The sequence below is a fragment of the Myotis daubentonii genome, chromosome 5, assembly GCF_963259705.1.
Source record: "Myotis daubentonii chromosome 5, mMyoDau2.1, whole genome shotgun sequence".
NCBI classification, from domain to species: domain Eukaryota; kingdom Metazoa; phylum Chordata; class Mammalia; order Chiroptera; family Vespertilionidae; genus Myotis; species Myotis daubentonii.
In genome coordinates this window covers 110,841,406-110,864,285 of record NC_081844.1, presented here as the reverse complement: position 1 = coordinate 110,864,285, position 22,880 = coordinate 110,841,406, and the positions used below count along the sequence as shown (strand labels likewise).

Genomic DNA, 22,880 nt, shown 5'->3' with positions numbered 1-22,880 from the left:
CAGGTAACAGGTTTTTCAAGTTTCTCCTCCGGTTCCGGTTCCGTGGGTCGTCTTCCGCTTTCTTGGTGGCGTCCTTCGATGCACGAAAGTTTTACAATTCGATGAAGCCCAGTGTATCCATGTTTGCTATTGTTGTGGTGTTTTGGTGTCGTGTCTAAGAAGCCGTGGCTAAATCCAGCGTCCGGAAGATTGGCCTCTGCTTCTTCTAAGGGCTTTATAGTTATAGGTATTGTTTTTAGTTTTTTTTTAAATTTATTTTGAGTTAATTTTGTATTTGGTGTGAGGTAGGGGTCCAGCTTCATTCTTTATTTAACACGCCCCCCACGGGGATCGAGTCCACACCTGGGCACGTGCCCTGACTGGGAACTGAACCGTGACCTCCTGGTTCATAGGTTGATGCTCAGGCTTATCTTACCCCAGGCCTGGCCCAGTCCATGGAGCCTGAAGCCCCCAAGCTGATGTCTCAGACCCGGAGCCCTGCCCACCCCACCCCCCATTCACCTGGCACCCCTCCCACTCACCTGGTGCCCCTCCCACTCACCTGGCACCCCCCCACTCACCTGGTGCCCCCCCCACTCACCTGGCACCCCCCCACTCACCTGGCACCCCCCCCACTCACCTGGCACCCCCCCCAACTCACCTGGCGCCCCTCCCACTCACCTGGCACGCCAAGGGCGGCTTGCAGTGCACAGGGGTGCCCTGGCCGGGCTGAGCACAGTGGCCCGGGGCTCAGGTCCAGGGGGTGGCCTTCGGGTGGAGGGAAGAGGGGTGGGCATGGGGGGTGGAGGCAGTGGACCCCCTTCTCTCCCGCTCACGCCCTGTTCTCCAGGGCAGCCCGGCCCCCCTCCCCGAGGCCCGGGTGGGTGGCAACTCCTCGCAGCTGGAGCTGAGGATGGAGGGGTTCTCTTAGCCACAGCGCTCTCTGCTCTTGCCCTGCCCGGGGCCTTGGGGGGAGGCAGACACACGAAGAGCAAGAAACCCATTGACCCCCGGGCGATGGGCGACGCCTGCAGCTCACGCAGAGGCGGCCTCTGGACGTGCAGGGCTCCCCAAGAGCAGGCTCTGAGCAAGAGTGTTTCTGCGTGAGAGGGGGACGGTCACTGGCCTGGGGAGCCCCCCCTGGCCCTGCCTTGTGGAGGCGGCTGCTGGGACTCGGTGAGTCTGGGCTCAGTTTGGGGGACCTGTGCTTTCTCCCCCCTCGTGGGGACGCCCCAGGGGAGGAGTCCCACCCGGCCTGGCTCCTGGGCTGTGGTCACTGTTTGGTTCAGGAAGCAAATGGCTTGTGTGTGAGCTGTTGCTGCACAACAAGTCACCCCAAGGTTTCGTGAAAAGATGTGCTTCACCGCACATGCCCTCTGGGCCGGACCCCACGGCCGGACCGGCCCTGCCCCCACCCGGCGGCACTGGTCCTGGGAGCGGGGAGAGGCCCTCGGCCGCTGGGGTGGACGCTCGGGCCAGGATCTGACCACTGTCCTTGCAGAGGCCCAGGGCACAGGCAGCTCCCGAGGAAGACGGCGGGTGAGCCCGGTGCTCGCGCCCCTCACCATCAGGAGGCGCAGGTGAGAACCAGACACCCTCCGCCTGCGAGGCCCACGTGGACGGACGCACACGGACCCCAGTGATGCCGGCGAGACGCGCGGCTGCTGCGGCTCCAGAGCCCCCCCAGAGTCAGACCCACACCTGCCCCAGGAGCCTCCTGCCGGCTCCCGACGCCCCAGCGAGACACGCCCCTCTTACGGGCGTGTGCGGGATGCTCGCAGCAGCCCTGAGTGTCAAGGGCAGAGCAGGCCCGTCTCCTGACCCTGGGGGAGGTGCCCGCCCGCCCCAGGCCCCGTGGTGGGTCCGCAGGTGCCTCTGTGCTGTAGAGGGCCCGGGAGTGGCTCCCATCCTGGGCACCTGGGCAAACAGGGCGGGGCCAGGTGGGTCAGTGGCCAAGAGCCAGAGGTCAGGCCCTGGACGGGCCCCGGGGCTGGGAGCCACTGTGGCTGACCTGGGGCACAGCCCTGCTCCTCTCTCTGACTTTTATTTTAATTTTTCTTTTCTTTTTTCAAAATATATTTTTATGGATTTCAGAGAGGAAGGGAGAGGGAGAGAGAGAAATATCAATGATGAGAGAGAATCACTGGTTGGCTGCCTCCTGCCTGCCCCGCACTGGGGATCAAGCCCACAGCCCAGGCACGCGCCCTGACCGGGAACCTCCTGGCTCATCGGTCGATGCTCAACCCCTGAGCCACACCGCTGGGCTCTCTGACTTTTCTTACCTACAGACCCTGCTCTCATGGGGACTAAGATGACCAGAGACCCGCAGGCTCCGGGCGAGCCCCGGGATGTGTCTGGGGGGGCCCCAGGCTCCTTCCCAGCCCTCAGCGTCAGGCCGCTCGGTGCTGCCAGACCCCGTTACCAGTCGGGTGATTAACTAGATTCACGAAGTGGATGAGGAACTCGGATATAAATAAATATTCCTGGAGCTCGTCCACCCCCTGCGGGCATGAACTTTGAATAATTGGAGAGAATTATGCTGAGGACTCATCAAAACTTTTTTCCCTGCTAATTACCTCTGGGCTTCATCAGTGTCAGAGTCTAATCAGCTCCAGACATCTTAATCGGCCCTGGGGATGTGCCGGGAGCAGGCTGGTGTCACGTCAGGGGCCAGGAGCTGGGGCGGGGTCGCCTGGCCGGGGGTGGGGGCTGGCAGTGGGGCTGGGGAGGGAGCCGCTGGGGGCGGAGCCGCCCCTGACGAAGGTGAGGGGAGCCCTCCTGGCCAGGCCGCGGGCAGCTTCCTGCTTCCCCACCCTCCAGGCCTGGTCTGCGGTTTATCGGGTCAAAAGGACCCGAAGAGGGGCAGGTGGGTGGCCGTGGCGGGGCCTGGGGGCAGTTCGGGGTTCTTAGTTGGGATTCTTGGGGTCTTCAGGGGAAGGAGGCTTTGCTCCCCTCTGCAAGCCTGCTCTGCGAGGGCACGGCTCTGGGGGGGGTCTCCGGTCCTTCCCCAAACCCCTTCTCCGAGGGACACGGGGTGCTGTGTGACTTGGGCTGGGCCTTGCCCGCTCTGGGCCTGTCTCCCTCCTCTCACCCTCTGGAGTCCATGGCCAGGGGCTTCCAGGCACAGCCAGGCACAGCCAGGCACAGCCAGGCACAGCCAGGCAACTTAGCCGGGCAGCGGCCTCCGGCCGGGCCACCAGGGACAGGTCCTGCCGCCCGCCTCTGAGGGGCTCCGCCCACCCCCTGGTACCCAGGCCCCTGCCGGCTTGTTCTCAGGAGCATCCGTCACTGCTCCGTGATGGATTATCTGTTTGCTATTTTGGTTGCAGAACAATGTTTATCACTTCACACAACAGTGACACCCCCCCCCCCCCCCGCCCCCGGCCCCCGCACCGTAGGCCCCGGCGGAGAGCTGCTTTCCCGGGCTACGCCGCGACTTTAATTTTCCACTCCCCACCCCTCTATTCCCCCTGATTGCATTTTGGACTCTTTTTGGGCATCTGAAATGAGCATACATTTTCCAGGTGATATTTTTTAATAAAAACCATCATTTATGATTATTTTGCTTCTCCGCTAACTGTCAGCCTCCTCATTTGATTTCTGCTCACTGCGGTCCCCCGTCTGCTTCCTCGCCCACACAGATGGGGTGTGTGCCAGGCCTTCCTTGCTCGCCCCCCCCCCCCCGCCCCTGTCCCACGTCACCCAGCCCTGCCAGGGAGTGTCACCAGCTCACCTTTCGCAGGGGCTGGGGGGCAGGGCTGCCTGCAGGCACAGGCTGTGGACTCTACCAGGCTCCTCCCGGCACTGGATCCCTGGTCTTACACAGACGGCACCCAGCAAGTCAGGCTCCCCCTTCCCCCAGCAGCACCCTTCGTCTCCGAGACTCAGTTCTCCCCTCTCTTTTTTTTAATCTATTTTTATTGATTTTAGAGAGGAAGGGAGAGGGAGAGAGACAGAACATCAGTGATGAGAGAGAACCATTGATCTGCCTCCTGCACGCCCCACACTGGATTGAGCCTGCAACCCAGGCCTGTGCCCCGACCGGGAATCAAACCCTGACCTCCTGGTTCATCGGTCGATGCTCCACCACCGAGTCACACTGAACGGGCTCAGTTCTCTCATCCTTGAACGGAGGGCTGTGCGCCATTCATGCGTGCACTCACAGACACTGCCCTGTGCCGGGAATAGCTACGCGCTTGTCCCAGGGCAGAGCCGCCTCAGCTGCCACCCTCCTGCACATGGAGCCCCCTCCGCACTCACACACCAGCAGGAAGCAGCCCTCGGCCGCCCCTGGGGCTTGCTGTGTGACCTTGGGCAAGTTGCTGACCCTCTCTGAGCCTTCTTGGTTTTCCTTCTCTGGGCTCCCCCCCTTGGCAGGACATGATCCCTTCCCATCAGCCCCAGGGGATCCTGTTTCCAGTAGCAGCAGCAACAGCAGCCCCCCCTAGCCGCACCCCCCATCCCTGTGGCTGCTTGCCAGACTGCTCTTCCCCGGCAGCCAGCCAGGCAGCCAGAGCCCGCCATGCAGGGGCAGCCACAGGCCCTCCCGCCTCCAGCCGGCCGCTCTCTGGACCCCTCTTCCTGGCCATTTTTGGAGAGGGACCCCGCTGGGTGTGCTGGTGGCAGGGCTCCCAAGCCAGGCCTCTTGCCCCCAGCGGCTGGCTGGCTGGCAGAGGGGTGGAGGAGCTGCTGCTGCCACAGCAGTGGTGGGAGAGCGTCTATGAATATTCATGTGTCACATGAATATTCACGGCGATAATCATGCACCTCCTCTCCATCCCCTTCCCTTGGGCACCCCCAGAGCTTCCCTCTTCTCTCCAGTGACTCTGACCTCCAGGGGCCCTGCCTCCATCCAGTGACCACCAGCTGCACAGGGAGCCCCCGGTCCTGGGGGCCCCCCCTGGGGTGGAAGGACCCGGCCTGGGCTCAGGAGGGCGAGGCTCCGACTCGACGCTGAATCCACAACCCGAGTCTCAGTGTCCCTTCCTACCTCCACGGCCCTCTGTCCCCAGAGGGTCCGGCCAGGCTGACTGCCCTCTCTGGTTCAGTTCTCCATTCTCCGGGTGCCCCTTCATGCTGGGGACACAGCTGGAGGCTTGGGTTCCCTGAGGGCGGGCCAGGCCAGAGGCCAGGTTCCTGGGGACGGTCACCAGAGAGGCCTGGGGTCAGGTGTCCCAGACTCTGGGCTCCATGGACAGTGGCCCGTGTGTGAGGCCCAGTCCTCGCTTTGGAGTGGAGTGCAGGCTGTGGGACCCTGGCCCTGGCCCTGAGCTTTCGGCCCGCACGCAGGCTGCCCACCTGGCCCTTGCGGGGGGCGGGGAGAGGGTGTGTGAGTGGAAGTGCAGCTCGGAGTCTGGTGCCAGGGCTGCACCCGCCTCGCTGCCTCCCTCTTGGTGCCACCTTCCCGGGTGAAGGACAGACGGAGGCCCCTTGTCCGTGGGTCTGGCTCAGCCTGACCCTGTGTGAGCCCTGGGGTGCACCCTGTGCTGCTCCCCTGAACATGCTCCCCCCGGCTTCCCACGGGCCCCACGCGGCCACCGCCATCTGTGGGGGGCGGCAGAGGAGAGGAGTGCGTAAGGAGGGCCCGGAGCGCAGGCGGGACAGATGGTCCATCATTAGCCATTTTCATTCATTACTGGCTCTGCCTGCGACGGGCTGCCTCCCGGGGGCGGCTCCGTGGACGGCGCGGTCCCAGCGACTCTGGCAGGAGGAAACGGCGTGCGTGCGCTCAGCTGCCTCCCGCTTCCTTGGAGGCCACAGCCGCTTGGGGTGAGTGCGGTCCCTGGGCACCCGGCCAGGCCAGGGGAGGCCCGTGTGCAGCTGCCCTGCCGAGGGGCCTGGGGGGGGGGGTGCGGGCAGCTCACAGGGCTCCTCGGCCCTGCCCAGCCGGCAGGGGCACAGGCAGGAACACGCAGGGGCCCCGGGACCCCGCTCGGGCGAGACCCCTGGAGGCCCTTCCGGACCCTGGCTGCTGGGCGCAGCCGCCTCTGGGCGGGAGTGGCTCTGTGCCCACTGGGCCTGGGGGGGCCTGGGCCCGCAGACCCGAAGCTGCAGCAAAGGCCGGTGCCTTCCTCAGGTCTGCAGACCCAGCCTGACCTGTGGGGGCCCCTCCGGCTCTGGGTGCCATGCCCCCGCCCAGCCCTGTCCCCACCGGACCGGCCAGGATGCTGGCCAGACCTCTTCCTGTCTCCAGGCTTCAAATTCCCGCCTGCAAAGTGGGGTGGGCAGCACCTCGCCACCGGTGCCCGGGGAGCTGATTGTGCTGCGTCCCCCGCGGCCTCTGGCCTCTGTGAGGGGTGCCTGTGTCCGGCTGGACCCCCAACAAGGAGGAATAGAAGATACATCGGGGGACAGGGACCCCCGGGCAGACAGGTCCTGGGCAGGCACTGGCCTGGGGGGGCCGGGGGGGGGGTTGTCGAGGCACGAGGCCAGGCTGTGTGGCCCTGAGTGCCTGGTCTCCCTGCAGCCAGGACCGGGGGTTCCTCCGGCTTCGGGGTGCAGTGGCCTGTCGGCTTGGGAGATAACGGGACCTGGTGGCTCACACAGGTGAGTGGTGTGGAGGCCGGAGCGGGGCCACGGGAGCAGCATGGCTGTCCGGGGCCTCGAACATCGTCTGCCTTCCTGTGGCTGAGAACAAGGTGGTGGTGGTGCAGGGTGAGGCCCAGGCGCCCGTCCCGTCCCCCGGAGGACGCCGTGGGGTCCCCAGGCAACACAGCGACACAGGCAGGGCCGTGGGGTCCCCAGGCGACACAGCGACACAGCAGTAAGCACCTGGATAGACACTGAACGATGCTCCTTCTCAGACTCACCCCGTTGGAATGAATGATCACTCACAGTGTGTGTACGTTTTTGGGGACCCCCTGTATATCCAAGAGAAATGAAAAGCCAAGTTCATACAGAGATCTGTCCGTGAATATTCATAGCAGCATATTCGTAATGTCCCCAAAGTGGGAACAACGCAAGTGCCTGTCAGCAGCTGCGTGGATGGGACGCGCGCGGCCCATCGTGCGATGGGTGTTATTGGGCAATAAAGGGATGCGTGGGGAGGCCCTGCAGCAGCGTTTCCAAACTGTTTTCACCTCCTGGCGCGCACACTCACGCCGGACCTTCGGCATCTCACACAGACGGGCGTGATTCTGGCTCACTCGCCCAGGACGGCTCCTGTGTTGGCTGTGGTCACTTGTATTTGACGTGCGAGAGAAAGAGGCCAGTGTCCCTGGCCAGTCAGGCATCGCATGCTTTAAAACAATTATTTTTTTTTCCTTTTTTTTTTTTTAATATATTTTATTGATTTTTTACAGAGAGGAAGGGAGAGAGATAGAGAGTCAGAAACATCGATGAGAGAGAAACATCGATCAGCCGCCTCCTGCACATCCCCCACTGGGGACGCGCCCGCAACCCAGGTACATGCCCTTGACCGGAATCGAACCTGGGACCTTGCAGTCCGCAGGCCGATGCTCTATCCACTGAGCCAAACCGGTTTCGGCAAAACAATTATTTTTTTTTAATTCAGACTTTTTTATTATTGATTTCCGAGAGGAAGGGAGAGGGAGGGAGAGAGAGAGAGAGAGAGAAACATCAATGATGAGAGAGAATCATGGACCGGCTGCCTCCTGCACGCCCCCTGCTGGGGACCGAGCCTACAACACAGGCGTGTGCCCTTGGCCAGAATCGAACCTGGGACCCTTCAGTTTGCAGGCCCATGCTCTATCCACTGAGTAACCCCAGTCGGGGCAAAGAAATTCTTGCAGCACCCCAGTGCGCCGCGGCACCCCGGTTGAAAATCACTGCCCCTGCCCTAGCTGGTTTGGCTCAGTAGATGGAGCGTCGGCCTGCGGACCCAAGGGTCCCGGGTTCGATTCCGGTCAAGGGCATGTACCTTGGTTGCGGGCACATCCCCAGTGGGGAGTGTGCAGGAGGCAGCTGATCGATGTTTCTCTCTCATCGATGTTTCCAACTCTCTATCCCTCTCCCGTTCACTCTGTAAAAAATCAATAAAATATATTTAAAAAATAAATAATAATAAAAACAAGAAAATCACCGCCCCACAAAATAAACGAATCTCAAAGGCAATGCAGGTGACCAGTGTGGTCTCTGAAACCCGGACTTCCCTTCCAGCGGAGGCGGGGGTGAGGGGCGGGGAGCGCGGAGGCAGGCGGCCCGCGCCGCAGCCGGGACGGAGTTGGAGAGCCCTCTGGATCGGATCCCGGACCCCGGACCCGAACCTGAGGCGGAGCCACCTTCGTACCCCAGTTCCCGCTGATCCCGGCCTCACGCGCCACTCGTACCCCGGTCCCGGGCCCTCCTCGCGGAGGGTCCCCAGGCCCCCTCCCCGCCAGCAGCCGGCCTCGCCGCCCCGCCTCCCTTTGCCCCCCCGGGGCGAGGCCGCGGGGTCGGGGCACCGCGCAGGGGCGGGTCCAGGGGCGCGCGGGGCCCCCTGCTCCCGCCGCTCGGGCAGGGCCTGCTCGCAGCCGCCGGGCGGGGGCGCTCGTGAGCCTCGTTTGGCATTTTCTCCCGCCGCTCCAGCCGCAGGCAGGGGCAGGGACCGGGGGCAGTGGGAGACGCCCCGGGGGCCGGGGGGCCGCTCCGGGCGGGTTCCGGGGGGCGAGGGGGCTGCGGATTGAGCATCTAGTTTAGGGGCCGACCCAGCGATTTCGGACGCCGCGGGGTTTCGGAGGCGAAGGAGGGGAACGGGGGTCGATGGGAGGGAAATCCGCTAAACCCAGCCTCGCGGGAGTCGGAGGGGCCTGGCGGACCCCGCGCCCCCTCCCTTCCTCCCTCCCGCCGAAACGGGGGACGGGCAAGAGGAGGGAAGTGGGAGGGTCAGCGACCCGGGAGTGGGCCAGCCCCGGGGCTCCCGCCCCCTCCTCCCCGCCCCTGCCGGCTGTGGGCATTGCGCGCGCCCACGCAGGTCCGACTTGGGGTCAACTTCCACGTGGTTCTCCGGGCAGGTGTGCGCACGGCAGGTCCACGCGCGTGCACGTCCCCCAGGTGCTCACCTCCCCTCGCCACCAGGGTCCGGACTCCCAGACCATGGGTGGGGGGCCTCCGCTCCGAAGGGGGGGCGGGGGCGAGGGGCGCGGGGGGCGGGCCAGGAGGAGGGGGCGAGTCTGCCTCTGGGCTCCCCACGCCGCCCCTCCGCGCGCACCAACTTCCCCGAACAGGTCACCCCTCGGCGCACCGGCGAGCGGGAGGGACACCGCCCGCCCCTCCGGCCGCCCCCGCCCCCCGCCCTCCCCGCTCCGCTCCGCCACGGAACCCGCGCTCGCGCTCTGAGAGAATGAGCCACAACCTCGGCGCCGCCACCGCCACCGCCACCGCGACCACGCCGGGGCCGCCGCCGCCGCTGCCCGGCCTGCCCTGCCGGCCCCGGACTCCGAGCGCGCGGTCCCCGCCGCCGCCCCGCGCTCGCCCCGCGCTTGACGCAGTGAGCGCCGCAGCCGGGTCCCCGCCGGCTCCGCGCCGCTCCCGGGCGCAGGCCGAGCCCAGCCGGGCGGGCTCCGGGCGGGGCGGGCAGGGCGCGAGGGGGAGGAGATCCGTCTGGAGCCAGCGAGCCCGGAGGAGGAAGAGGAGTAGGAAGGAGGGGAAGCCGCCGCCGCGCCCGGGCACCGAGCACGCACGCCCGGCGGCCGCGACCGCGCTCCGGCCCCGGCCCCGGCCCGCACCCGGCCCAGGTAGGAAGGGGCTTGGGGGGGGTCTGCGCGGGGAGGCGGGGGCGGGGGTCCCTCTGCCGCAGCTGCGGGCCCGTGGGTCCCCGCCCCGGGGGGAGGCGGGGAGGACGCGCGCCGGCAGCCGCGGGGGTGGACGCGGGTCCCCAGCGGCGCTCCCAGCCCGGCCGCCCCAGCCCCCCGCGCCCTGCCCTGGGCGGCCGCGCGGGGCCGAGTGCCCCCCGCCCGGGGGCTGTTGTTGCGGCGCGTAGCGTCCGCGGTTTCCGGGCGCCCCGGTTCCGAGGCGGACGCCCCCGAAGTTCGCGTCCTCCAGCCCCGCCGGACAAACTTCCCTCCCCGACGCCGCGGTGGAAAGGGCGGGGACTCGGGACCCCTCGGGCTGCGCGGCGCCGCGGGGACCCTGTAACTTTCCGGAGCGACAGGCGGGCTGGGCGGGGAGCGGGGGAAGGGGTGGCCTTGCCCGCGAGCGCTCGGTGGGAGTCGCGGCGCCCCAAGCTGGCCCCGAGCACCCCCATCCGGAACCCCATCTCACAGTGGAGGGCACGCAGGGAGGGGCTGTGGGTGCCCAGCCTTCGCACCTCGGGCGGGGAGGGGGCAGAGCACCGCCAGCGGCTGGAGTCCTTGGCGGGGGACCCCCAACCCCAGTCCGGTCTCCTAGCCGGCACCGAGCTCGGGACCCACCGCTCTCGGCTATTAATAGGCACCAGCGACCTGGACCCCCGGCCCAGAGCCGTGACGCTGGGCTTGGCTGCGGGCGGGGTGGGACCCCAGGCCAGGGCTGACTGCTCCCCAGCGCTCAGGGCCCCCCATCCCGCCGCTCTTCCCTCCGAGTCCCCTGCCCTCCTCCCACTGTTTCTCCTCTGGTCTTGGGGTGTCACCCCCAAGTTTTTCTCTTCTCAGACTGCACGGTGTGGCCTGTGGCTGCCCCATCAGTCAGGGGCCCAGCCGAGTCCTCCTCCTGGGGGTGTGGGGTCCCAAGGGCCAGGGCCCAGTGGGGATTTCCCACGCAGTGTAGTGGGGGGTGGGGAGCAGAGAGGTCTGCGAACCTCCTGAGCCGGTTGGGGTGTAGCTTCAGCTGCAAGTGCACGGAGCAGGCAACGTCCTGGTGCCCCCCTTACAGGGAAGGCCCCCGGGGATTGGGTTCCCTCTACCCGACCACCCCGCACCCCGAACTTGTTCTTCCCTCCTTGGGCCTGCTGAACCCCGGCCCAAGCAGCTTGGGGTCTGAGTCCCTAGGGCTGCCGGCCCCGCCCCCTCCGGTGGCTCTGGGACCCCGTGGGCCTCCAGCGCTGGGCGCCCCGCTGCCTCAGACCCCTGGTGAATGAGGGTCCCTCCTCTCCCAGCTTGGGGTCCGGGGTTGTGGGGCGCAGTTCGGGGTCAGGGGTTGTGGGGCCCATGTCTCCACCACAGGATTAATGACTTACAGGCCCCAATCCGCTTGGCCACCGGGGAGGGCGACCCAGCTGAGACTCAGGGGACGAGGTGGCGCCAGGATAGCTAGTCTCTGCTGGGAGTGCGTGTGGGGGGGACCTGGGTGCCCCCAACGCTGCTCTTGGCTCCCGGAGCCTCCAAGTGCCCAGACTCCCGCGGGGACCTGCACTGCCCGTCCATTCGACCTCTGAGCTCCTCCGCGGACCTCTGACCTTGGGCGGCAGGTACTGGGGAGGCCCAGCGGTCCGGGTCCAGGGCCTCCTCCTCGGCTCAGCCTCCTGCCAGGGGGTAGCCAGCCAGCCAGCGAGCGAGCGAGGTCGTGATCTGAGGCTGGCAGGCACCTCGCACAGGCCCTGCGCCCTGAGACGCCATCAGATGCCCTCAGGTCTTCCCTTCCCGGCGGGGCTGCATGGCCAGGGTCTGGGGGAGGCGGGGCTTGCCCGGGACGGCCGCCCTGGGGCTGTAGTTCCCTCGTGTTCAGCCCTGCGCGGCCGCGAGGCCAGAGGCTGGCAGGCTGTTTCTCGGACCTCGGACCTCGGACAGGCCCGTTTCTTCCAGTGGGAGCCGCACACGGAGGGGCACTGAGTGAGGAGGAGGGCGGCCGCTCACGCCCCGCTCTGTTCCGGTGCCCAGGCCGGCACCCGGAGGTCTGCAGTGCCCCCCTGGTGACACATGGCCGCCCCTCGCCCGGCCTGCACCTGCGGGGACAGGGTCACGTAGGGAGCAGGCGAGGGGAAGCTGGGGCTCAGTGCGGAGGAGGGGGGCGCGGGGGGCCCAACCGCCTTCCTTCCTGTGCCTCGCCTGACCCCGGAACTTGTAGGTAATCGTGGGGCACCCTGGCTCCTGTCCCAACCCCCCCTATGGCTCTGCACCCCCTTCCAAGGAGCCTCAGGGGCAGGCAGGGGGAGGGCAGCCCAGCGCCCACTCCGGCCCGTCCAGGACCGGCTGGTGCCGCGGGTGCCGGTTCCATCCCTCCCGGCCCCACACGCTATAGGACGGATCTTGATTTGCTGCCTTTGAATTGAGTCAACTCTTTTGTATGCTCGGTGAATTGCCCAGCTGCCGCGGCGCGGAGAGCGTGCTGGGGGTACTGAGGCCGGAGGCAGAGGCGGGCGGGGACAGGAAGCGGGGAGGGGCGCGCCGCGGGCCGGGGCGCCGGGTGCGTGGGGACAGCGGCCCGGAGGCGCGGGGGGCGCCCACCCGCTGGCCGAGGGCACTGCCCGGGCGGGCGAGGAGTCCGGAGGCGGCGGCCCCGTCCTGGGGGGTGGAGGCTGCCTCTCCGGCTCCGCTTCGGGTGAGCAGCGCGACCTGGGGCCGCTCGGGCCTCTCCTGACTCAGTTTCCTCGCCGGTGACGGGCAGAAGCGGGGCTGCCGCAGACCCGGGTCGCGAGGGTTCAACAAGCGGCGGAGCGGGCAGAGCCTCCCGGAGGCACCCGCAGCGGCGGGGTGAGTGCGCGCAGGACGGGGCCACGGGGGTGGGGGGGAGGGGCCGGCCCTACCTGCCCCCCACGTGCCCCCCGCTCCCGGGTCCTCGCCTTCTCGGACGTGGGCCGGGCCGACCGAGGACGCCTGGGCTTCGCGTTATGTGGAGGGGGCGGTGGGGGGCCTCCGGGCCTCGGCTGCCGCGCTCCCCACTCCAGTGCCGCCCCGCCCCGCCGCCGGGAGGTGGAGGGCCGGCGGGACCCTAGGAAACCCGGGGCTCCTAGCGCCTCCCTCTCCCGGCTCCGTCCCCTCCCCCCGGCTCCCGGCGCGGAGCGAAGGATGGGGCGGCGTGGAGGCCGGGCGCGCGGGGGGGGGGGTTCGGGAGGGAGAGGGGGGGCGAGCCCGCGAGCGGATCGGCGGGGGGAGCGGGCGGGAGGGCGGCGCGCGGGGGGCGGGCGCGCGGGGACGAGGCCCTCCTGCCCGCGAGGCGAGGGCGGGGCCGCGCGCGGATCGATGGGCGCAGCCGGGAGGCGGTTCAGTCCCCGAGCGAAGTTAGAGGCTGAAGGACGGCGGCGGCAGGTAAGCGAGGAGCTCGCGGCCGAGCAGGACCGGGACCCGGGCCCGGCCCCGGGGCGCGGGACTCCGGCCGCTCCGGGCGGCGCGCTCCCCCGTGCACCCCGCTCCCCCGTGCGCCCCGCTCCCCCGTGCGCCCCGCTCTCTCCGGAGTCCCGGCCTCGGTGTGCCCGTCCCCGCGCCGCCTCCCTGCGCAGCGGGCAAAGTTGGAGGAACTTGGAGCCGGCGGAGCGGGGTCCGGGTGGGTCTCTTGGCCGCCCCGTCTCACTGACGCTCCCTCGCTGGGACCTGCCTCTGCCCTCAGCGCCCCTGCACCGCCCTGCGCCCCCGGTCGAAGCCCCGAGCGGCGGCTCCCTGCGCGCCAGCCCCCGCGGCCGCTGTCCTGACTCGCCGAGGCCCCCAACCCGACCCGCCGCCGTGGGCATCACCTCCCCTGCCCGCCCGCCACCCCCACCCTACCCCGTGCTGTGCGCCGCCTCTCTCGACACCGGCACCGGGCCCTGAACCCTTTGCCAGCGTCATTCCTGGGGGGAGAGGGGGCGCGTGAGCTGAGCTTCCTGGCCTCAGCCTGCCTCTAAAGGTGGGGTCCCTTCTTCCATCTAAAAGCCGCAGGTCCCCTGCTTTCTGCTGAGGGGCGGGGGGCCTGCCGGGGTTCCCCTCGGACACAGACCCAGGGGCTCATCCAAACCGGACTCCCCAGAAGAGGCACCCGCTGTGACCTTGGGGCAGATCACCGCTCAGAGCCTCAGTCTCCACGTCTGGGAAGTGGGGGGATGATGGGAACTGCGCAGTGAAGGCTCAGCACAGGGACCCACCCGAAGCCCTCGGTTCGCAGAGCCCGCGGGGCCTCAGGTGGGAGCGCCCCCCCCCCTTGGGCTGAGGGCTGCGCAGGGTCTGAGACCCCCGAGGCCCCGGCTTGGGAAGGTGCGAGCCAGGGTGGCAGCCTCCCCAACTCTCAGGCCCCCACCTCTGCCCGCCCCGAGGGAGCTGCGCGGGGCCTTGAAGCCACGGCTCCTCTCCTGGCAGCCTGGCCTCCTCTCGGGGTCCTGCAACTTTCCCCTTATAATTCTGTAGTATTGGGGGCAGACGCACAGCCCCCCATTCCACACCAACAGCCCCCCAATTCCAGGTTTGTATCCCACTTTGTGGGAACAGGAGACACCCAGAGATGGCGGGGGAGGGCGGGGGGGGGGGGGGACAGGACGGGCACCATCTCTCCCGAGGCAGCCAGCGGGGCCAGGACAGGGCTCTGTGGTCCTTATTCTCATAGGCAGACCTGGGGCTCCTGGGGCAGCAGGTCAGGGGCTCGCCTCCCCGCCTTGGACCTGCCCGTGCAGCAGAGCAGCCGCTCAGGCACCTTATCCAAGGCCTGGGAGCCCTGGAGGGCAGGGGGAGGGCAGGGAGAACAGCACCCCTCCCTTGCCCTGCAGGACCCCCTGGAAAACTCAACAATTCGTCCAAGTGCCTTTGGCAACAGGACCCCTTCCCCCCCAAGAAACAGGTGGCTGGGCCCCCAGGAGAGCCTGGGCCACAGTCTGGACCCCACAACCCGCCCTTAGATTCCTAGGGGGGGGGTCGAGCCTTTGGCCCCTAAACGTACAGTCAGTGTCACCTGCTCTGAGGGAGGGAAGTCAGGGGGTGAAATGGGATGTTGGCCTGGGTCCCACAGCTGTGTCCCCTCCCCCCAGCACACACACACACACACGCACGCACACATATGCACAAGCACACATGTGCACACACCCATGCACAAAGCACACATGTGCACACACTCACACACAAAAGCACACATGTGCACACACTCACACACACAAGCACACACGTGCACACACATGCACCAAGCGTGCACACACACGAGCACTCACACCAGCTCTAGGTGTCCGTGGGTTTCTAAACACACAGGAGACGGCCCCTCGGACCCGGGGTCAGACTCTGCAGCACCCCCATCGGCCGAGGACTCCCGGGGGTGCGGCTGCCGGGGAGGAAGTGCGAGCAGAGATGCGTGGACTGGGGTTCATCTGTCGCGGGGGAAGCAGGCAGGCAGGCCCGTGCCGCTGGCCGCGGAGCCGGCAGCGCCTGTGCGTGGTGTGGGGGGGACACGGGAGGAAAAACACGTGAGTGACAGGCAGGAGATGGACTGCCAGCGCGGGGGCCGGGGCCGTACATTTCCAGGCGGGAACTTGGAGCCGAGGTGGCCCCGATGCGTGCACGTCGGCCGCTCTGCCCCCCCCCGCCCCCCCCCCCCCCGCCCCCGTGCCCTTCGCTCTGTTCCGTGTGGATTCCGATTTCTCCAGCAGCTCAGGTGCCCGGCCTTGCCTGCTGGGGTGGCTGACGGGAGCCCACGCAGGGACATGAACCATGATGTGGGCGGACTTTGGCATCAGCCATGCCAGCACCCACTGTACAGATGGGGAGACGGAGGCCGAGGGGCAGGAGCTTGTCTGAGGACGCCACCGAGCGGGGCAGAGGGGGTGGGAGGGGGCCCAGCGCTCCGGCTGTGGGTTCAGGGCTGGGAATTTGAGCAGCGCAGGCCCTGCCTTGGCTGCTGCCCCCCCCCCCCCCCCCCGCACCTCTGCCAGAGGGTGGCCCTGGTGGTGAGCAGGGGGGGCTGCTGGGGCCTCGCGCTGGGCTGTCTCGCCCACCGGCTGAGACCTGGCGGAGCAGCTCCGGGCAGAGGAGAGCGTCTTGGAGAGACCTCCTGGGCTCAGCAGCCCGCGGGGCAGGGACTGGGACCTTTGGCCATTCGAGCTGGGAGGGTCCCTGCCGGTTTATGCAGCAGCCACGCTGAGGGCCTACTGTGCGCTCTGCCTGAGCCTGGGGACGAGGCCCTGGCAGTGATGGAGCCGTGTCCAGGGTGGGAGGTGGGAGATGGCGGTGCCCCAGACAGAAGTCTGTGTCCTCATCCCTGATGGGGCCCCAGGGTCAGAGGGCAGGGAGGTGGAGCTGTGGCTGGAGTCCCCCTCCAGGCTGGCCTCAGCTGGAGAGAGCTGGAGCCGGCGGGCGGGGGGGGGGGGGAGCGGGGGACAGTCCGGGAGCCCAGCCCCGCGTCTGCATCTGCGCCCCAGCTCAGGGGCAGCCCCCAGGGTGGGGGACCTGAGTCTGACTCAGCGTGGCTTCCCTCCCTGTCCCACCACCAGCCTCAGTTCCTCAGGATTTAAGGCCCAGCTCGCCCTCAGGGCTCCCCTCCCCGAGTAGCCCCCAGCTCTTTGGGGGGGTTCTGCCCAGAGGAGGGGACGCTGGCCCTTAATGGGTGGCAGTGCTCAGGTTGTCTGGGAGGAGGGACCCCCCAGCACAGCACAGGCCTGGGGGGAGTGGCCAGCAGAGGGTGCTGCCGCCATCGCCCGGTTTCTTCCCCCCCCCCGCCCCCCCTTCTCTCCGCTCCTCCCCTGCCGCCCCCCCCCTCCCCGCCCCAGGCTGGGCCCCTCCCCTGTCAAGCCCAGACCCACCAAGGCTGGGCGCAGGGAGAGGGGAGTCTGGTGTCCAGGGCAGGCAGGGAGGCAGGGTGGGGACAGCCAGGGGACCGTCCTGCGGGCAGTGAGGACCCGTCCACTGTCTCGGAGAGGCCCCAAGTCACCCCTCCATTGAGCAGCTGGGGAAGCTGGGGCCCAGGCAGGAGGGTGGCAGCGAGGGACTCTGTGGGGGGACTTTGGTATCAGCCGTCCCTGCACCCGCTGCACAGACGGGGAGCTGGCAGGCGCGTCCCCGAACCGCACCCCCCTTGGGGAGGGCAGGGGGGCTTTGCAGGCCCCTCACCTGTGGGGGCCGCGGAGGCCGTGACGCGGGGAGGTGGGCGCCGTGGCTCTGGGCACTGCCCGCCCTCTGCCCCCAGGAGCAGCCCCTGCAGAGGCCCCACCCGCACAGCTGTCCGGAGGCCTGGCCCCTCGTAGCCGGTCTCCCTTCGTGCCGGGGGGTGGGGGTGGGTGGGGGGGGCCGGTAGGTGGCAGAGAGAGAGAGAGAGAGAGAGAGAGAGAGAGAGAGACACCAAGAGAGAGACTGAGAGAGGGAGGGTGCGGGAGGAAGCCCCAGGCGCGAAGGCCGGAGGCAGCAGCTAGCCTGGTGCGTGGAGGGAGGCGAGGCCAGCGTGGGGTCCCGGCCAGAGGCCAGGGCAGCGGGCGCAGGGCCGGCGTGAGGGTGGCGGTGCCCGGAGCCCGTGCGCTGTCTCTGCCTCGGGCCCTGGGGCCTGAGCGGCCGAGGGTGAGGGGGGTGCACAGCTCAGGGGTTCCCGGTGCTGGGGGGGTGTTTAGGGGCACGAGTGGGAGTGAGAGACGGGGGGGGGGGCACACGGGGCTCTGACGCCCAGATGGACAGGCAGAGGCCGGGGCATCTGTTTGGCCGTCGCTTAAAACACCCGCTCACTCCCCAGAGAGAAACAGCCTGGGGAGCAAACCCGTCCCGTCTCTACCCGTCACGAGGCGAGGGCGCGTCCGCGTGCGGGCCGGGCTGCGTGCAGGAAGCCGAGTCTCCCCTCCGACAGCCGCTCACGCTTTCCAGGCCTCTTCCTGGCGGAGATGAACCCCTGAGAATGGATTGGTGTGAACCACGGTGCACTTGGCACCAGGCCTGGGGGGGCCGGGGTGCAGCGGGGGCTCCTTGGAGGGGCACAGCTCAGGGCTCCGTTCGCCTGTGAGCGTGGAGCGCCGGCACTGGGTGTGCCCGAGTGCCTGCCTTGCACACCTGCGTGGGTGTGCGGCCCGGGTCCCCGCCCCATGCAGGGCGCGCTGGTCACAGGCCCCTCAGTCTGTGGAATGAACTTGTTTCTGGCTTTATTTTTTGCAGACTCAGTGGAGCGGCCTGAGGTTGCCGATCGGGTGCATGGAGAGCTCCCTCCGGCTCTTGGGACCCTGCTTGGGCGGCCATGCCCTCGGGTCTGCGGGGCGGGGGTGGGGGGCGGGGGGGACTCAGGCCTGCGGGACTCCGCTGTCTGACAGGCTGTCCCCACGGAGCAAGCACAGGCCACATCTCCTCTGAAGGGCAGACGGCTTTTTAGAAAAACAGCTCCCCAGAAATCAGTGTCACCTCCCGCCTCAGCCACTCGAGCTGGAGCTGAAACGGCCATGTCCCGGCTGCACTGACACGCGAGGACGAGCAGCTGCCATACCCACACCTGCAGGCACGCACATGCACATGCACACACACACACCTCTGACAGGCGTACACACACTCACTCTCGGGCGCACAGTGTGGCCTCCGGGGGCACAGCACACGGCACATGTCCACGCTCTCATCTCCCAGGCACACCTACAAGCACCGAGCTCATGTGGGCACAGCTGTGCCCAGCCCCTCCAAGTGGCATGCACCCCCCATGCCACCCCCGGGTGCGTCTCCACACGTGGGCGCGTGCCCGCACATATCCGGTGTGTCCCCAGCACGCTGACCTGACACTGCCTTTTTCGGGGGGGCTTGTGCTCCTGAGGTAGCTTGTGCAGGTGGGACAACCCCCAAGGGCCCCACCCCAACTTCCCCCTGGCCCACACCTCACAGAGCCTGGGGCCCAGGGCCCGCGGTCACGCTGTGCCCTGAGGGGTCCTGGGGGAGGCGGAGGGTTCAGGCTGCGGGTCAGGGACAGGCTGGGACCTGTTCCCTTTCCGGGCCGTGCAGGGGACCCCTGGCTCCCCCCACCCCGCCAGCCACAGTCTGTCTGCTCAGGAACCCTACACCCCCAGAACCCCAGAGCACGCCTGTCCAGTGGCGAAAGCAGGTTTGGTCGTGCCGCCCATTTCACAGATCAGGAAACTGAGGGCCCTGTGATGCTGTGTGGCTGACAAGTCTGGCGGGAACCACCTGTGGTGGTTTGACTTTTTAACAAACGGCCAAGCAGGGCTCCAGGGGCGGCACCGGTTCCCACGCCCTCGGCTGCACGGGGCCCGTGCCTCCACGTCCCCAGGGTCCTTGCGGACGTCTTGTCTGTTCTCGGTCTTCGGGTGGGTGGGCCGTGGGATCGCACTGGGTTTTAATTGGCATTTTCCTACTGACCCATGAGGTTGGGCATTGTTTCATGTGCTCATTAGACATTCATATTTCTTCTTTGGTAAAATGTCTATTCAACTCCTTTGCCCATTTGAATGGTTTTAAAAAATCTCATTATTGCGCTTTAACAGTGTTCAGAATTATTGTGAGAGTTCTCTACACATTCTGGATACAAATCTTTTATCAGAAACATGATTTGCAAATAGCTTTTCCCAGTCTATAGCGTGTTATTCATTTTTTTTTTAAAAAGGTGTCCGTTAGAACACAAAAGTTTTGTTTATAATAAAACCCAGTATCCATTGTTTTCTCTTATGGCGCATGTTGTTGGTGTGCAAGAACGCTTTGCCTCATCCAAGATCACAAAGATGTCCTCTGTGCGTTCACTTAGGGTTCTCCTAGGGTCAGCTCTTGCATTCAGTTCTGTTGTGCATTTTTAATGCTTATGGATGGTGTGCGAGGGTCTGCGTCCTTGTGCGTATCTCACTGTCTCCGTACCATTTTAAAAAATATGTATATTTCTGTTGATTTCAGAGAAGAAAGAGGGAGAGAGAGAAACATCAACGAGGAGAGGGAATCATTGATCAGCTACCTCCTGCACGCCCCCTACTGAGGATTGAGCCTGCAACCCGGGCATGTGCCCTTGACCAGAACCGAACCCAGGACCTTTCAGTCCGCAGGCTGGCGCTCCGTTCACTGAGCCACACCAGCCAGGGCCCAGCACCATGTTTTGAAAGGACGACCTTTTCTGCAGTAAGCTTTCTGGGGACTGTACACGTTAAGGGTTTGTTTCCAAACTCAACTCTATTCCACTGATGTACGTGTCTGTTCTTTCTTTCATTTCTTAAAATATGTTTTTCTTTTTATCTTTAGAGAGAGAGGAAGAGAGAGAGAGAAACATCAGCGATGAGAAAGAATCGTGGATCGGCTGCCTCCTGCACGCCCCACATGGAGATCGAGCCTGCAACCCGGGCCTGTGCCCTGACCGGGAATCAAACCGTGACCTCCTGGCTCCTAGGTCAACGCTCAACCCCTGAGCCCCGCCGGCCGGGCTGATGAACTTTCTTTAGTGGAATTTGTTGTGTTTTTCGGGTGCTCTGGGGAGTGGCGTTATTTCCCCAATTCCATTTCCGGGTTGTCGCCAGGGCACCAGAATCAAAACGGGCTTCGTGTCTTGATCTTTTATCCTGTGACCTTGCTGGGTTTCGTGACGGTGTGTCCCAGGGGACTCCTGTGGCCCCGGAGGCTCCCCACATGCCATCACGGCCCCGGGCAAGCGGGAGAGGAGAGGCCGCCCTCGGGCACGGGCGCCTGGGTCACCCTCCCGGCCTCGCGCTGACCGGGCTCCGGATCAGTCCTGCCGTGCGGAGCGCAGAGGCGGCCGGTCTTCCAGGAGGCGTGCGCTGGAGCCGCGGGTCCCATGAAAACCACAGGACGCCCTTCGTCTGTCCGGCGGGACCCCCCTCGTGCTCCTGGCTTGCGGGGTGGCCGCCACCCTGCGGCGGGTCTGCGCGGGGTGGGGTGGGAGCTCGCTGGCCCGGCGTTCTCACGGCTGCGGCCTGACTCCCTGCCTGCCCGGCCCGGAGACGTGCCGGTCCCGGGTCCTCGCGGCGTGGCCCCTGTGCCCGCCTGCTGCCCTGGCTCGTGTGGGCGGACAGCTCGCCCAGCGTCGCCGAGATGGCCACTTTCCCATCTCCCTGTGGCCAGTCCCAGCGAGGGCCCGGGGCCTGGGAAGGACCGGCCTCGGCCTGAGGCCTCGCGGGGGCTGCCCATCCTGACGTCAGTGCTGCTGAGCCGGAGCTTGTGCCTCGGCTCTGAGTCACGCAGCCTCGCCGGGCAGCTGCCAGCCCAGGGCCTGCAGGGCGCTGGGTGCTGCCCGCCGAGCGGGGAGGGGTGGGGGGGGCAGGGGCCGGGCCGTCCGGGGAGGGCGCACAGAGCCGCCTTTCTAGCCCAAGGGCGGCAGCTCCCCGTGAACTGAGGCCTCGGTCGGCTTCAGGAGGCTGAGTGGTTCTTTTGATGGTTTTGACTGGCTCATGGCTGATCGGGGAGGACTTGGCGCCTCCTCACTCCCGCCTGCCAGAAGGCGCAGCCCTGTGGCTCCAGCTTCTAAAAACAAAATGAAAAAGCAAAACACCCTTGGCATCGGGGCTCCGTGGACGATCACAGAGCGCGATTCCCATGAGAAGCATCTGGGGCAAGAATCAGACCTTTCCCGCCCCCCAGACGCCCCCCTGCCCCCCCTTGTGGTCCCACCCCTTCTCTCCTCAAAGGGAAACATCGCTTTCCCGTTTCTATGCTTTAGGGTGGAGCCCCGCTGGCTCAGCGGAGGCCGGCTTTGTTCAGCTCAGCATGTCGGGGCCTAAGCCCTGGGCTGTAGACAGCGCCCCGGCCAAGGCTGCAGCGACCCGCTTAGCTTTCTGCTGCTGACGACTCGGGCTCCCGGCTTCGGGAGTTAGGGGCGTCCTGTGTGACACCCTGTGCTTCCCCCCGGGGGGCACGCGCCCTCATTTCTGCTGGGCAGTCACCTGGAGGTGGGGTGTAGGTTGTGCGTGTGTTCCATTGTAGTGGATATTGCCAAGGAGTTTGCAAAAGCAGTTGCACCAACGTAGTCCCCTGTTGAGTGCCGCCTGTCAGCACCAGCTCAGCGCTGGTTGCACGCGTCCTCGCCAGCACTTGAGCTTGTCGGTCCTTATAACCTTAGCCCTGCCCTAGGTTTGGATATTTGGATGTTCTCTTTGGTGAAGTATCTGTTTCTCTTCATCCGCGTTTCTACGGGGATGTCTGTCTTTACCATGCACATTTGTAGGAATTCTCTACATATCCGCAACTCTTCCATTCTTTCTTTTTTACTTTTTTTTTTTAAAAAAATTATTGATTTCAGAGAGGAAGGGAGAGGGAGAGAGATAGAAACATCAGTGATGAGAGAGAATCATGGATTAGCTGCTTCCTGCATGCACCCTACTGGGGATGGAGCCCGCAACCCAGGCATGTGCTCTGACTGGGAATCGGACTGTGACCTCCTGGTTCATAGGTCAGTGCCCAACCACTGAGCCACACCGGCAGGCTCACTCTTCCCTCCTTGAATGTGCAGGTTGCCAGTGCCTCCCTCCACCCACTCCAGGCTGACCCTCCACTCCTCCCATCACGCCGTTTAACGAGAAGCTCTTCCTCCCGTGTCACCCACTCCGTCCGTCCCTCATGGGCAGCGTGTTTTGTTGCTTGTCCCACATCTTTTCTTACCCCGGGTCTTGGACGGTGCCTTTCACCTTCTAGAAGCTTCACGTTTTCGCTGTTGTCTCTTAGACTTTCCCTCCACCTGGAATTAAATTTTTCCCTGTGGCGTGAGGTAGGGGTCAAGTGTCATTTCTCCATCCTATATAATAAAAGCCTAATATGCAAATTGACCGAACAGAAGAACCGGTTGCTATGACATGCATTGACCACCAGGGGGCAGATGCTCAACATAGGAGCTGCCCCCAGCCCACAGGCCCCAGGCCAGCCAAGGCGGGTGCCAGCGGGCCCCCCCACCCCCGGATCGCCCCACCGGTCACCCCACAGATTGGCCCTGATCGCTGGCCAGGCCTAGGGACCCTACCCGTGCACAAATTTTGTGCACCAGGCCTCTAGTATATATATAAAAGTCCAGTTGATCTTCCACCTTTGATTAAAAATACCATTTCCAATGGGGTTATTTAATTCATTCAGAATTAGGGTTTTAGTGCTGAGATCACTGTAGAGTCTCGTGCTGCTGTGAGAAGTAGTTCAGGGAGCCACGCGCCCTCTATCCAGCTTCCTGCAGTGGCACCACCTTGCAGCACCGTGGTGCATGGCAGCTACAGTATG

General features: G+C 65.9%; 2 protein-coding genes across 2 annotated transcripts in view; one reads left to right on the top strand and one right to left on the bottom strand.

Moving 5' to 3' along the window:
* PSMG3 (proteasome assembly chaperone 3) overlaps positions 1-22,880 on the bottom strand; it is a 139,146-nt gene that overhangs the window by 10,204 nt on the left and 106,062 nt on the right. The window lies entirely within an intron of this gene.
* The window catches only part of ELFN1 (extracellular leucine rich repeat and fibronectin type III domain containing 1), a 37,448-nt gene continuing 24,073 nt past the window's right edge, over positions 9,506-22,880 (top strand). Inside the window, 1 exon segment of the mRNA XM_059699421.1 lies at positions 9,506-9,653. The gene's annotated coding sequence lies outside the window, so the exon portion shown is untranslated.